General features: G+C 50.9%; 1 protein-coding gene across 1 annotated transcript in view; it reads left to right on the top strand.

Moving 5' to 3' along the window:
* The first annotated feature begins 6,300 nt into the window (after positions 1-6,300).
* Lrp5 (LDL receptor related protein 5) overlaps positions 6,301-14,093 on the top strand; it is a 77,941-nt gene continuing 70,148 nt past the window's right edge. Inside the window, exon 1 of the mRNA XM_059263697.1 lies at positions 6,301-6,692. The gene's annotated coding sequence lies outside the window, so the exon portion shown is untranslated. The remainder of the gene's footprint in view (positions 6,693-14,093) is intronic.

Raw genomic sequence — 14,093 nt, forward strand, 5'->3', positions numbered from 1 at the left:
CGCACCATTCTGGCCAGTCCAAGGTAGGGTTTGTGATATTCTGGAAGCTTCTTCCCCACTGCCTTGCTAACACAGCAAGTTCTGTTCTTATGTTCTTTGTGCTCCTGAGGGTTCCCCAACTCTGTTACAGCAAAAGCTTTTCAGAGTCCCATCAGCCTCTGTTGTGGGGAGGCACATCATCTTTCTGAATGTGTTTGGTCACATTTCTGGATGTGCAGGCCTGGCCATGGCTGTTTTGGTTTTGACACAAATGATGGCCTTGGCCAGCTGTGATTTGGGCCCTGCTGGACTTACCAGCTCTGCATACCCCAAAGAGATGAGTGTGGCTCAGGGTCTGTTCCCCCCAGATCAGGTGTCAGGACTCTAGGGTGAGAATGGTTAATGGCCTGGAGGTGGCCTGATAGAATATGGCAGGGACGGGGCTGTTCTGGTGGGTGTGGAATGGGGGCTGTGGCCAGATGAGGAGGTTTCCTGGCTCAGTGGGTCCAGAGGCCTGTAAATGGATGCGTGGATGGAGAGATGGATGCATGGACAGACAGAGGAACGGGTAGATGGATGGGTAGATGGGTAGAGAGGGCTATAGGTAGTTGAGCTCAGGAGGAGGTGGGGGGAGAGCCATTCTCCATGTTTGCTAAGGTCTCCATTAAAGGTAGGCCTGTGGTAGGGTAGGAGGGGTTATAAGAGACCTAAGGTTTTATGCTTTATAAACATCAAGCTGCTCCTTTCCATTGATCATGTCACTGAGAGCAGCCTTAGCTGGGAAGGAGCCCCTGGGAAGAAGTGAGATTCTGTGGCTGAGGTCATGGCTGTCATAGTTGCTTGGGTGTGAGTGGCCCTGCCACTGGCCAGGAGGCAGGTGCAGTGGTCCAGCTCCTGATGTATGCTAGGTCTCAGGCGGGACATGCAGATGGGGAAGGCTTTGGGGAACTGTGGACCATTGAGTGTTAGTACATCCTTTTATTTTAATTAGTAGTTATTATTATTATTATTATTATTATTATTATTATTATTATTATTGAGACAAGGTCTCTCTACATATCCCTGGCTGTCTTAGAGCTCACTATATAGAGTAGGCTGGCCTTGAACTCACGAAGATCTGTCTGCCTCTGCCTCCCCTGGGTGCTGGAATTAAAGGCGTGTTGGCACTTTCTTTTACCTTGACTAAGAATGTTGTCAGGGCTGGAGAGATGGCTCAGTGGTTAAGAGCACTGACTGTTCTTCCAGAGGACCTGGGCTCAATTCCCAGCACTCACATGGCAGCTCACAACTGTTATTCTAGTTCTGGGGGACCTGGTGCCCTCACACAGACATACATGTAAGCAAAACACCAATGTACATAAACCAAATAAAAAATTATTAAAAAGTAGAAGAATGTTGTCAGTGGCACAGCAGTGAGCATTTTCTGTGCCTCAAGGTGGCTTACCTTTATTCTTGTCAATTGGAGATGAGGGACCAGGCCTCATAGCTTCTCTTGAGCTTTCTTTTTGGTTCCCATCATTTAGCTGAACATGACCTCTTAGAGAGGCATAGAGCTTCCTGGCTTGAGAGGCATAGAGCACCTACCACCCCAGTCTGTCTAAAGTTCACGGTTCACGGTGACATTCCTGGGGGTTTTGCAGACTATGCATTGTCCTACCAGTTCTGTTTAGGAAAAAAAAAAAGACCTGGGCTGCAGAGATGCTTCAGCAGTTCACTGCTGGCTCTCTTTTAGGGGATCAGAATTTGGTTCCTAGCACCCACATCAGGCAGCTCACAACCACCTGTAACCCCAGCTCCAGGAGATCTGATGTTCTTTTCTAGAGGTCAGTGTCTTCTCTAATCACTGTTTTTTTTGAGACAGGGTCTCTCATGAATCTTGGAACTTACTGATTTGGCTAGACTAGTTGGCCAGTGAATCCCAGGGATCCTCCTGTCTCTACTTCCCTGGGATTACAGGAGTACACTTTATTCACACACACACACACACACACACAAACACCCCCCCCCCCCACACACCCCACACACAGGCAATGTACCCATACACATTAAAAAAAGTCTCCAAGTTGATTCCTATGGGCAGTGGAGGGGTGGGGGTAGGAATGCTGTGTGGGCAGCATTGGGTGGGCAGACAGATGAAAGAAAGTGGATGGAGCTAGAATAAGAAGTCCTGGGTCCACTTGGAGTTCTGGCCCTGTGGATGGGATACAAGATTGTGTGCAGGTGGTCCTGTGAGACTCCCAAGCTGGTAGACATTCAAAGCTTAGATGCTGAGGAGCTGAGGTGTGTCCCATTTGTAGTTGGAAGTTTTCCTGTGTCCTGACCAGTCTGCAGCCCCTCAGACCCAAATAAACATACAGAGGCTTATATGAATTACAAACTGTATGACCATTAGCTCAGGCTTATTACTCACTAGCTCTTGCACTTAAATTAACCCATAGTTCTTATCTATGTTTAGCCATGTGTCTTGGTACCTTGTCTCAGTTCTGCCATGTCATTTTGCTTCCTCTGTGTCTGGCTGGTGACTCCCTACTCAGTCTTCCTCTTCCCAGAATTCTCCTCATCTGCTTACCCGCCTATACTTCCTGCCTGGCTACTGGCAAATCGGCATTTTATTTATCAACCAATCAGAGCGATACACATTCACAGGGCATACAGAACGTCATTCCACAGAAGCCATTAGTAGAATCCATAGATTTGAGGGGATAGCTGTAGCTTGATGTCTTTCTGGGATGTGGTCACTGTTTCCTGTGTCTTCTTCCTTTTTTTTCCCTGAGAGAGGGTTTCTCTGTGAAGCAATCCTGGCTGTCCTGGAACTCACTCTGTAGACCAGGCTGGGCTTGAACTCATTGATCTACCTCCCTCTGCCTCCTGAGTGCCAGGATTAAAGGCAGGCACCACCACCACCGTCCGGCCTTCTTCCTTCTTTGAGATTCCAGCTCCCCACCAGGAAGCTTGCAGAGTGCACCCGTGGCCATACCACCTCCTTGGGGCACCTTGCTTAGGTGGTGTGAGACTGTATGACTGTGCATGTGTGTGCATGCTTTCCAACTAGGTTGGTGTCTTCTTGTATGTGAATCCTTATTCTTTCTGTGGCTTGGCCTTTTCCATTGGGTTGGTGATAGAACCTCCTCCCCACCCCCCATCAACCATGTGTGCACAGGCTCCCATGCTCTCCTCGAGCCATTGGAGGCCCATATAATGGTTTGTGATTATAAATAAGGCATGGACCAAGATTGCTCCTTATTTTGGGGTGGCAGCAAAGGGTTGGATTACCTGGAATTGGGCCTTGTTTGGGGTAACCATGTAAACAGTGTAAAACATGGGCTATTGGAATGGAAGGGAAACCCTTGGTTATGAATTCTATATATAAATACTGGATCTACTTACAGGGTTAAAATGGGATTGTTGGCACTGGGGTTTTCAGTCCTAATTCTGCTATGGCAGGGATGATAAACTGACCACAGGGCCTGGTGCCCAAGGCAGGAGGGGGCCTGAGCTGGTGTCTTTCTCTGATTTGATGGGGTCCTGGAAGCAATAGATGTACTGTACCTGTCAGAGATAATTCTGAGCTATCAGCTCCCCTCCCTGGTTATGGGTGCTGAAAATCTCTGGGGTTATGGGATGCCCATGTTCTTGCTTGAAGGGGTATATACAAGATTAAACTGCTGTGGACATAGGGTGGGCCAAGGGAGCCTGCCATATGTCATAAGGAATTGGGCCTGATCAGCTGTCAGCTGTGCCTTTTCAAAACATTAATCCTTTGCTGTCATTGTTTTGAGGCAGACTGGCCTTGAACTTGGTACAGACCTAAGGATGACCTTGAACTTCTGTGCTTTCTGCTTCTATGTCTCATGTCCTGGGCATGTGCCACCATGCCAGGTCAAAACGTGTGTGTGTGTGTGTGTGTGTGTGTGTGTGTGTGTGTGTCTGTGTGTGTGTGTGTGTGTGTGTGTGTCTGTGTCTGTGTGTCCCGCACAAACTGAGGCTCAGCAGGTGGTAAAAAAAATCTTGCTCTGATCTCTCACCTGGGATCCAGGTTAGTGTTAAGCCCAGGACCTCACATCTGGTGGAGCTGACTCTGGCCTGGGGAGGCCTTACCACAAGCTGTTTCCAGGAGAACCTCCTTGTGTTGGTGGCCTGAACCCTGCTCATTTCACAGGGAGGATACCACTGACCCTGGGTCCCTGCATGGAGCACACTCCGGGCCTACTGATGCCCCTCCCTAGAAGTCTGGCCTCTTGCCTTATCATATTCAGCTTCAAAAGTAATACTTGCACAAACAGCCTCCTAGCAACAGATGTGGAATTCAGAGTTAACGCTTGAAAATACATATTTACACTCTTGAGGCAGAGACTTGACCAAGCCTTTATTAGCCTTTGCCGCCAGTTAGCGCTCTCTCGTGCCCTCAGGGCACATGGATTCATGGTGATGTGAGGGAGTGGGGACGGGAGGGAAGGAGAGAGAGAGAATGCACACATGCACACATTTGTGCAGTTATATGTGCATGTGGAGATCAGAGCTTAACATTGGACATCATTCTTCAGAAGTCATCCATCTTGTTTTTGTTTTTAAGAATTATTATGTGTACGTGTGTCTGTCCATGTGTAGGTATGTGCATATGAATGAAGGTACCTACAGGGACCAGAGGTGTTGGGTCCCCTGGAGCTGGAGCTACAGACCATTGGGAACTACTATGTGGATGCTAGGAACCGAACCTGGGTCCTCTGCAGGAGTAGCATGTGCTCCTAACTGCTAAGCCATCTATTTTGTGGTCCTTAATGCAACAGGTGCCATGGCATTGTCCAAATGGCTTGTCCCAGTGTTGTCTTTCTCTACTAGAGGATGCTCCACGAGCTTTCCCTGGTGATCTTTCAAGGGTCCCAGATGTGGTGCAAGCTGGGACACAGGGCTTGGCTCCTGCCATGCAACTTCCTCAGGCCAGAGACTCAGAAGTGTAGCCTGTGGTGTGTCTCGTGTGTGTGTGTGTGTGTGTGTGTGTGTGTGTGTGTGTGTGTATGTGTATGTGTGTGCGTGTGTGCGTGTGTGCGTGCGTGTGTGTCTTCCCAGCTGCCCATCCTTGCCCTGCTGCCCACTGTCCCTTCAATTTCAAACTTTCTTGGGAGTCCCTCTTGTCACCTTTCAGCGCTCAAGCCGGAGACTGACAGGGTCGTCACTGTCACTGTGACTTGGGACAAGTCGATGCTTCTTTATGAAGGCTGCAGCTGTGGGCCTGGAGGAGGTACAGCTGGGACTCCTAATCTGTTGGGGGCTGTGCATTGAGAGGTGTTGGGCACACGGGGCAAGTTACCTGGCGGAGAAGGACCCAGGAGCAGCATCCACTCACTCTCCTCGCGCTTGCCGCCACTGTGTGTTTCTGCCCCAGGGACTCTGCGTGGGTTTCAGTCTCCCTCCTCCGACCACCTCACACAGAGTGCCGCCTTCGCCTGTACTGTTCCCTGCTCCCTCCTGTCTCTGACTCTGTTTGCTCCATTCCCAGTGTTAACCTGGTATCACTGCAAGCTCTTGGTTACGTTCTTGCTCAGTATGTTTCCCGGCTGGAACAGGAGACCCCAGAGGCCCCTGGCTCGAGCAGTCAGTCCCTGCTGCCCAGCCTTCCTAGGAAGACGCTCTGGTTCTGCCCCTGTGGCTCTGTCTCTCTCACTCTTTCGTCTCTCCAGAACTTTCCTTTGCTGCCTCTGCCTCAGGGAGAGGAGAGGGTGGTGGAGCCAAGTGGTGATACAGAGCTCGTGTCATCCAGGGTTCTCCAGGTGGGGGAGGGGAGGAGAAGCAGCCTGCCTCCAGGTGAGGGTGGGGAGCTGCCCACTTTGTGGCCTGCCTCACGTGGGCCCCTGGGGCTACTGCCAGGGAAAGCTAGCTTCCTAGGAGTGTGTTGTGGGTTCCTCTTAAAGCTTAGGAATTAAGTGTGTGGTTTCCTTGGTGGTTCAGAGTTGGGAGCCCTGGCTCCTGGGCTTTGGCTCCCAGTGAGGGTTGGAGGAAAAAAAAAAAATCCCAGGAGGTTACAAAATATCCCCTGCCCCCACCTTTGAAGAGCACACCTGAACTCCTGAGAGAAAGTTGAGGTGTGTGTGTGGGGGGGAAGTGGTCTTTCCAGTTTGGGGAGAGCAGCAGAGCCAGAACCTGGGGAGTCTTCCTGCCTCTCTCCCTGCACTGGTCTATCCCCAAGGGAGCCTCTGAACCACTGGAAGGAAGGGGTGTTGGGTGCTGGGGACCAGAGGAGGGGTGAGAGGTGGCCATGTATGATCCCTGGTTCCCGTCCTGCTCCGCCAGCCGTCCTGACCCTCTGCTCTGCCCACAGCCTCACCACTCCTGCTGTTTGCCAACCGCCGGGATGTGCGCCTAGTGGATGCAGGTGGAGTGAAGCTGGAGTCCACGATTGTGGCCAGCGGCCTGGAGGATGCGGCCGCGGTCGACTTCCAGTTCTCCAAGGGCGCTGTGTACTGGACAGATGTGAGCGAGGAGGCCATCAAACAGACCTACCTGAACCAGACTGGAGCTGCTGCACAGAGCATTGTCATCTCTGGCCTCGTGTCACCTGATGGCCTGGCCTGTGACTGGGTTGGCAAGAAGCTGTACTGGACGGACTCGGAGACCAACCGTATCGAGGTGGCCAACCTCAATGGAACGTCCCGCAAGGTTCTCTTCTGGCAGGACCTGGACCAGCCAAGGGCCATTGCCCTGGATCCTGCACATGGGTAAACCTTTGTTTTCCTGGTCTCGTAGATGGGCATGGGGGCTAGGGTTTCTTCTAGAGCCCATGTGGCAGCCTGAGGAGATACCCTGGGGAGCTCCTGGACTGTAAAACATGCCGTGTTTAGCCAGGTATGGTGGATTGCTCTGTAATCCTAGCATTCTGGAGGCTGAGGTCGGCGGGTGGCCACAAGTTCCAGGTTAACCTGGAATATAAAGACGGTTGTAAAAAACACAGGAACTGGGGAGATGCCTCCGTTAGTAAAGTACTTGCCTTGTGACCATGAGGACCTGACTTCAGTCCCTAGAAAAAGTTAGCTGTGGTGGCACATGTCTAGAATCCCAGCACTATGGAGTCAGAGACATGTGGCTCCTTGAGGCTTGCCGGCTACCTGCATAGTGTAATTGTCAAACTCCAGGTCCCAGTGAGAGAAAGTGTGTCTTACCATGGATTTCTCCTTCCTCCCTCCCTCCCTCCCTCCCTCCCTCCCTCCCTCCCTCCCTCTCTCTCTCTCTCTCTCTCTCTCTCTCTCTCTCTCTCTCTCTCTCTCTCTCTCTCCCTCTCTCCCTCCTGTCCACCTGTCCGTTCTTCCTTTTTTTGGTTTTTTAAAACAGGGTTTCTCTGTGTACCCTGGCTGTCCTGGATCTCGCTCTGTAGACCAGGCTGTCCTCAAACTCACGGAGATCCACCTGCCTCTGCCTCCCAAGTGCTGGGATTAAAGGCGTGTACCACTGCCCTTCGTTAGTTTGGATTTCTTTTTTTTTTTTTAAAGATTTATTTTTATTTATTATGTATACAGCATGTATGACTGCTGGCCAGAAGAGGGAACCAGATCTCATTACAGATGGTTGTGGGCCACCATGTGGTTGCTGGGAATTGAACTCAGGACCTTTGGAAGAGCAGTCAGTGCTCTTAACCTCTGAGCCATCTTTCCAGCCCTAGTTTGGATTTCTATTGCTGTGGTAAAACACTATAACCAAAAGCAACTTGGGGGTGAAACAGTATATTTTATCTGTAGCTCTCATCACACCCCATCACTGAGTAAAATGAGGGCAGGAACTCAAGGCTGGAACCTGGAGTCAAGAACTGAAGCAGGGGGAACTCTGCCTACTGGCTTGCTCTGCATTGCTTGTTCAGCTTGCTTTCTTCTAGCACCCAGGACCATCACGCCTAGGGCAGCACTGTCCAGTGAGTTGGGCCCTCCCCCAACCATTAACAATCAAGAAAATGCTCCACAGCCTATAGGCCAATGGGGGGTATTTTTCTCAACTGAGGTTCCCCTTTCCAAAATGATTGTAGCTTCTGTCAAGTTGAAATAAAACTAACCAGCACACATGTCTCAAAAAACGGGTGGATGGCCCCTGAGTAATAGCACTCTTTTCTACACCTAGGACAGCGACCCAGGGGAGGTTTATGATTGTGTTGGCTGAGGTGGGTCCCTGTCTGGATGTAGTACCTTCTCTGTCTATTCTGGAAGTTGCCTGCCTATTGGTGTGGCCAAACTCACTGTGACCCTGGAAAGCCCAGGGCGGTGACCAAGGCCGCTTGGAGGGAAAACAGTCAAGGAATGAATGCCCTCCAGCTGCAGGCTGCGGAGGCTTGCCATCTTCATCATCACTCTAGACTTTTCCAAATGGACAGTTTCCTCCTTCACTCCTTGCCGTTTCTACATCCCTCTTCTTTTAGGATTGACCCCAGGGTGGGGCACACAGACCCTTGTCTGAGTTGTCCTTGGGCAGCCATGAACTTGAAGTTCTATGCTAGCTCAGTTGTGAGAACAATCAAGCTCACAGAGAGATAGATGATGTCTTGGGCAAGATACACATATTGGTTTTGGTTTTTTGCCATAGGCTGTGTTGGACTCATTTGACATTTTAGCTTTTTTAATGTCCCCAGAACTTCTGAGAAATGCCAGCCAGGATCTCCCGGATGAGGAAGCATGATATGGGCTGTGGACCTTGTCTGTGTCTTGTAGGTGCTCTGTGCAGCCAGTTCCAGTGTGGGATAGGTTCCACCTGCCCCATGCTCTGCCTGCTTCCGCGGCCAGGGATCATAAGCCCATCTTTGGGCTGTCTCCAGCAGTGGGGTGCTGTCTGAACCCCGATGGTCCTGCCTCCTCTGGGCTGACTAACTCTGCCGGCTGCAGGCTGAGCAGAAGCTGGGCCAGGAGAGGCTGGCATGGCCTGTGCGCGTGTTCTTAGGCTTGGCTGGAGGGTTTGGAATGCAGACTGGGAGGATCGCTGCTGCTTGATCTAGGGAGTTTGAGGAGCAGACCAGGTGAGGGCAAACTACGGGGCTGAGGTCACCTGTTTGTCATGGAGCTGGCCTTTGAGTGTGTGGGAACCTAAGTGTGTGTCTTCTGGAGCCACAGACTTTGTGCAAAGGCCCAGGATGGTGTATGTGTGTGTGTGTGTGTGTGTGTGTGTGTGTGTGTGTGTGTGTGTCTGTATGTGTGTACACACACGTACATGCCTGGGTATATATGAGAGTATATAAGAGAGACCTGTGTGCAAACATTACATGAGTGTGTGTGAATATGTTATGTGAGGATGTCTATGCACAAGTGTGTGCAGGGGTGATTGTGTGCAAGTGTAACTGTGCCTGATTGTGCTTGTGGTGAATATTTGTTTATGAGAATGTACATGCATAGACATACTTCATGTGTGTAAATGCGATTTTTTTCATGTGAGAATGTATATGCGTTTGTGTGAGCATGATTACACACAAGGGTTATTGAGTATGTGCACATGAATGTATGTGACTGTTACATGTGCACAAATAAATAGGAGTAATTATGTGTGTGTGTGCATGTGCACTGGTGAGCGTATACATCTGATTGAGTGTGTGATCGAGGACCTTTGGATGGGCACGTGTGTTTGTGAAGTGTGTATGCAGGTGTGTGTATCTGGTTCATACACACCAGAGGTAAGTGGGATTATTATTATTATTATTATTATTATTATTATTATTATTATTATTATTGTTTTGGTCTGGGTGGCACACCAGTGGCTGGCTACTAGCCCCTGTGGGTCCCTCACCCTGGGCTGCATGGAACTCAGGTCATCTTCTAGGACTATCTCCATGCTACCTGGTGAACAGTCTGAGACCTCAAATCCCCAGGGACTTTAGTCCTCCATAGTCTTCCCAGGAGGCATCAGCCCTTATCCCAGGAGTCTCTGTGGCTGAGAGGGATTGGTCTATGTGAGAGTCTGACAGAACAGGCTTAGGCTAGCACCTCATTCCTCAACAGGACCCCTGTTCTCTGGTCTCTTTCCCCTGCTTTCCCACTCCTTCTGGGACCGAATGTTCTGGCTCTTCCCTACCACGTTCACGAACACGGCCCATTCTCCAGCTGTGTGCTTCTCCATTGCCCCAGTGCCCTGACAGGGTACCAGTGGGGTTGGGGAGACTATGGTACAGGCTCAGTTTGTCTGAGAGGAATGAGTGTCAGTAGGAGAGTAAGGCAGGTTCTGGGAACAGGGCAGTGTTCAAGGCTTCTAGTTGTAGCTGTGGAGCTCAGGAAGGCCTCTTGTGCCTTCATTTTCCCTACTGGGGATGGAATCTAGGCCCTTGCCTTACACATGCCAGACATGTGCTCTCTATAACCAAGCCACATCTGCAGCCCTTTCCCTGTATCTCATTTGGAGACAGAATATCACTAGATTACCCAGGCTGACATTGAATTAACTGGCGCCGCCAGGCCTTGAACTTGCAATCTTCCTGCCTTTGCGTCTCGAACAGCTAGGATTGTAGGTCTGTGTCACGAGCCCTGGCTTCTGAGTGCCTTTCAAGTAGAGACCTGAAGTGAGTGAAGGCAACAGCCATGTGATATTTGGAAAAGGGGGAGTGACCAGTGCAAAGGCCCTGGGGTAGAGAAGACTAGAGCCGTGGGAGGGGATAACTCAAGCTCATGGGGCTCCCTTGGCTTTGAGTTGGGCCCGGCTCCCTCATAGCAGTTACAGATGGCAGTGGAGGACAGCATGTTGGCCCAGGCACGTAGGGGGTTGGGGATAGAAAGTGTCTAGGGTTGGGGTCTATTCTGAAGGCAGGAACAGCTGGCAAGGGTGACATGGCACTGTGTCTGTGTCCCCATCTATACGGAGGCGTGGTGTGACCTCATCATGCTATGTGAAAACAGTAAGGACAGTCATGGGTGGGTGACTGCTGCTGCTCTAACACACATGTCCTTCCTCCACCACATAAATGACCACCACATGTATGCAGTTTTCCTGGAACTGGAATTACAGAGGGTTGTGAGCTGTCATGTGGGTGCTGGGAATTGAACCTGGGCAGTCTGTAGAAGAGCAGCCAATGTTGTAGCCACTGAGCCGTCTCTCAGCACCTTATCCTTTTACTATGACCATTGAAGGATATCTGACTGCACTGGGAAATGCTGGATTGGGTGGTGCTTCGTGCTTGTTTAGAGCCGCTAGGTGGGGCTGGAGAGATGGCTCAGAGGCCAAGAGCACTGGCTGCTCTTCCAGAGGTCCTGAGTTCAATTCCCAGCAACCACATGGTGGCCCACAACCATCTGTAATGAGATCTGGTGCCCTCTTACAGCATGTAGGCAAACATGCAGACAGAACACTATACATAATAAATAAATCTAAAAAAAAAAAAGTATTAGAGACGCCAGGTACTTGTTTGGGAACTCGGCACCCCCCATTCTCACCTAGGCTGTGTGGTCTGTGTCATCTCAGCCTCTTTGACCCTGATTGTCCTTATTCGATGTTTGAGTGGTCCGTTTGTGCGCTTGCTCCTGACTTCTCCCCTAGATGCTCTCCCCGGGGTCACCTCGGTGGCTCCGCTCCTGGGCCAAGGTTGACCTCACCAGTGCTGCCTGGACATCTCAAGCTTCCTAAGTGCATGTGTGAAAGCTGGGGGTACAGCTAGGAGTGGGAATCATGAAAGGGGAGGAAAAGAGAAGCTTGGCTCTCCCTTCAGCTGTGGGAGTCTCTGCTCTGCCCTGTGCCCTCCTGGGACACTGTCCCCTCTGGAGCCTTCCTTAGACGAGGGGATCCTGCCCCAGCCACTATTGAGAAGGATGGCTGTTGCCCAGATGCCCACCTCAGTGTGTACAGCCCAGGACCAGGTGGCCAGGAGTGGCAGAGAGGGCCACAGAGACGGCTCAGTGGCTATGACACTGGCTGCTCTTCTATAGATGGCCCAGGTTCAATCCCCGGCACCCACATGACAGCTCACAACCCTCTCTAATTCCAGTTCCAGGGGATCTAATGCCCTCTTCTGGCCTAATGCCCTCTTCTGGCCTCTGCAGGCACCAGGCATGTACATGGTGCACACACACATACCCACACAAAAAAGGAAAGTAAAGAGATAAGAAAACTGCATCCATTTAAAATATAAATATAAATATATGTGTGTGTGTATATATATATGTATATATATATTTTTTTTCTCAGTTTTCTGTGGTGCAGGGAGGGGATGTGTGTTACAGCAGCCTAGCTGTGGAGAAGCCTTGCTACATATCAGGGTGGGGCTACAGGGCTGCTGGGGCTCAAGGGAGAAATACAGCTTGTACTGCCTTGAAGCGACACCCCGGTGCTGCGGCCCTACACCGGGGCCCTGAATCGGATCCGGGGAAGAGGATGGGCCCTAGCTCTGCCAGCTCTCACTACAACAGTGCTGGCACTGGTGTGGGCCTGTCCCACTGAGCCAGCTGCTCACCGTTTCCCCATTTAAGGAAACTGTAGGCCTCAGGAACTGGGGGAAAAATGTGGATGACTAACCTTGTTTTGCTGCCTGGCCTCAGCTTTGGGCCATAGTGCACCAGGTGGGAGTCAGAGAGGTCCACCTTCTCAGTGGGTGGCAAGGCCCTGGGCTAACTCCAGGCCTGTAAGAGTAGGAGAAGCACAGGGAGGGAAGGAAGGCCTCTGCTGAGGCTGACCTGCCTCCAGATTGCCCAGGGAATCCATCCCAGTTCTGGCCCTGCTGATGCAGGATGAAGCGCCCATGAAGCTTGGCCCTTCCGTGCATGCACATCCAGGCTGTTGTCTGGAACTGCCACTTGTGTGTTTGAGACAGGGCCACCTGCCAGCCTCCTAGCTGTCATGGGGGCAGTAGGCTAGCTTTCCCTGCAGTCGTTGACACAGAGGATGGTATAGGAGACTTTGAAGTTAGCCTGAGGGGTGCTTGGCCATTAAGCAGGGCAGAGGAGACATTGATAGGGTTGGCTCCTGTGCTTACCCTTCGGGGGATTTCCTCACAGCCCTTTCAGAAGGGGGTGACGGTTCTGGCTCACATAGGACCCTTGCTGGGGAGACAGGTGGTGGCACAGCAATAAGGGGGCCCCTGGACAGCTGAACCCCCCGAAACTCTTGGCATGCCCATTATTGCAAGAGGACTGTTCCTCTCCCCAGATCTTTATAGCTCTGGCTGGAACTCATGGCAATTCTCCTGTCTCAGACTTCCATGTCCAGCTTGTGGAGACCCCAGGAGGATGCCAGCTGAGCTCCTTCCTCATGCTCTAGATCCCACTGGTCCCTGGATCAGTTTGGGGTTGGTCTACGTGAATGATGTTTCACCTCAGAAGAAATGGAGGACAAGATAGATATGTGGGGACTAGCCTGACACCAGAGGGAATACGCAGAGAAGAGAAGACTTGTGAGCCCTGGAACCTGGGATATACCAAGGAGTGTCACAGGGCTCCGTCTTACGAGGACTGTGGTAGGAAGTGGGCTTCTAGAGGACACTCGGATGCTGCCCCTTCTCTCTGCAGAGGGACGGACAGAACAAACTGTCTGCCACTTTTGAGTTTTATGACTCACCCATGGACTCGCAGGATGGGAACCTGTGTCCTCAGAGTAGATGTGGTTCTCCGTGGGCTCTGCCGTACAGTCCATGTACGCACCCTCTGGTTATAGTCTCTGGGCACTGACTGGGTTGGGTCTGATCATCTTGGATGCTGGTGTCTGAGCACAACACACGTAAAAGCACTGTGTGGAGTGGAGTGTCTTACGGGTATATGGCGTGGGCCCCTCACTGTGGGCCTCCTCCTCACAGACCCTCCTGGGGGTCGCTCTTGTTTCTTCTGTGCATATCCACTGCAGCTTGTTTTGTTTTTTTGGGGGACCAGTTTCCTATATACCAGGCAGGACCCAAGCTCACTGTGTAAGCAGGGATGGCTTTGAACCATATCTATCTATCTATCTATCTATCTATCTATCTATCTATCTATCTATCTATCTATCTTATATATTATATAATATATATATTTTAAAAGGTTTCATTTCTTTTTATCTTATGTTTATGAATGTTTTGCCTGTGTTTATGTAAGTGTGCCGTGCGTGCGTGCGTGCGTGTGTGTGTGTGTGTGTGTGTGTGTGTGGTGCACATTGAGTTCAGAAGACGGTGTTAGATCCCTTGGAACTGTAGTTCCAGAGGCTGT

Source organism: Peromyscus eremicus, chromosome 1, assembly GCF_949786415.1.
Source record: "Peromyscus eremicus chromosome 1, PerEre_H2_v1, whole genome shotgun sequence".
NCBI classification, from domain to species: domain Eukaryota; kingdom Metazoa; phylum Chordata; class Mammalia; order Rodentia; family Cricetidae; genus Peromyscus; species Peromyscus eremicus.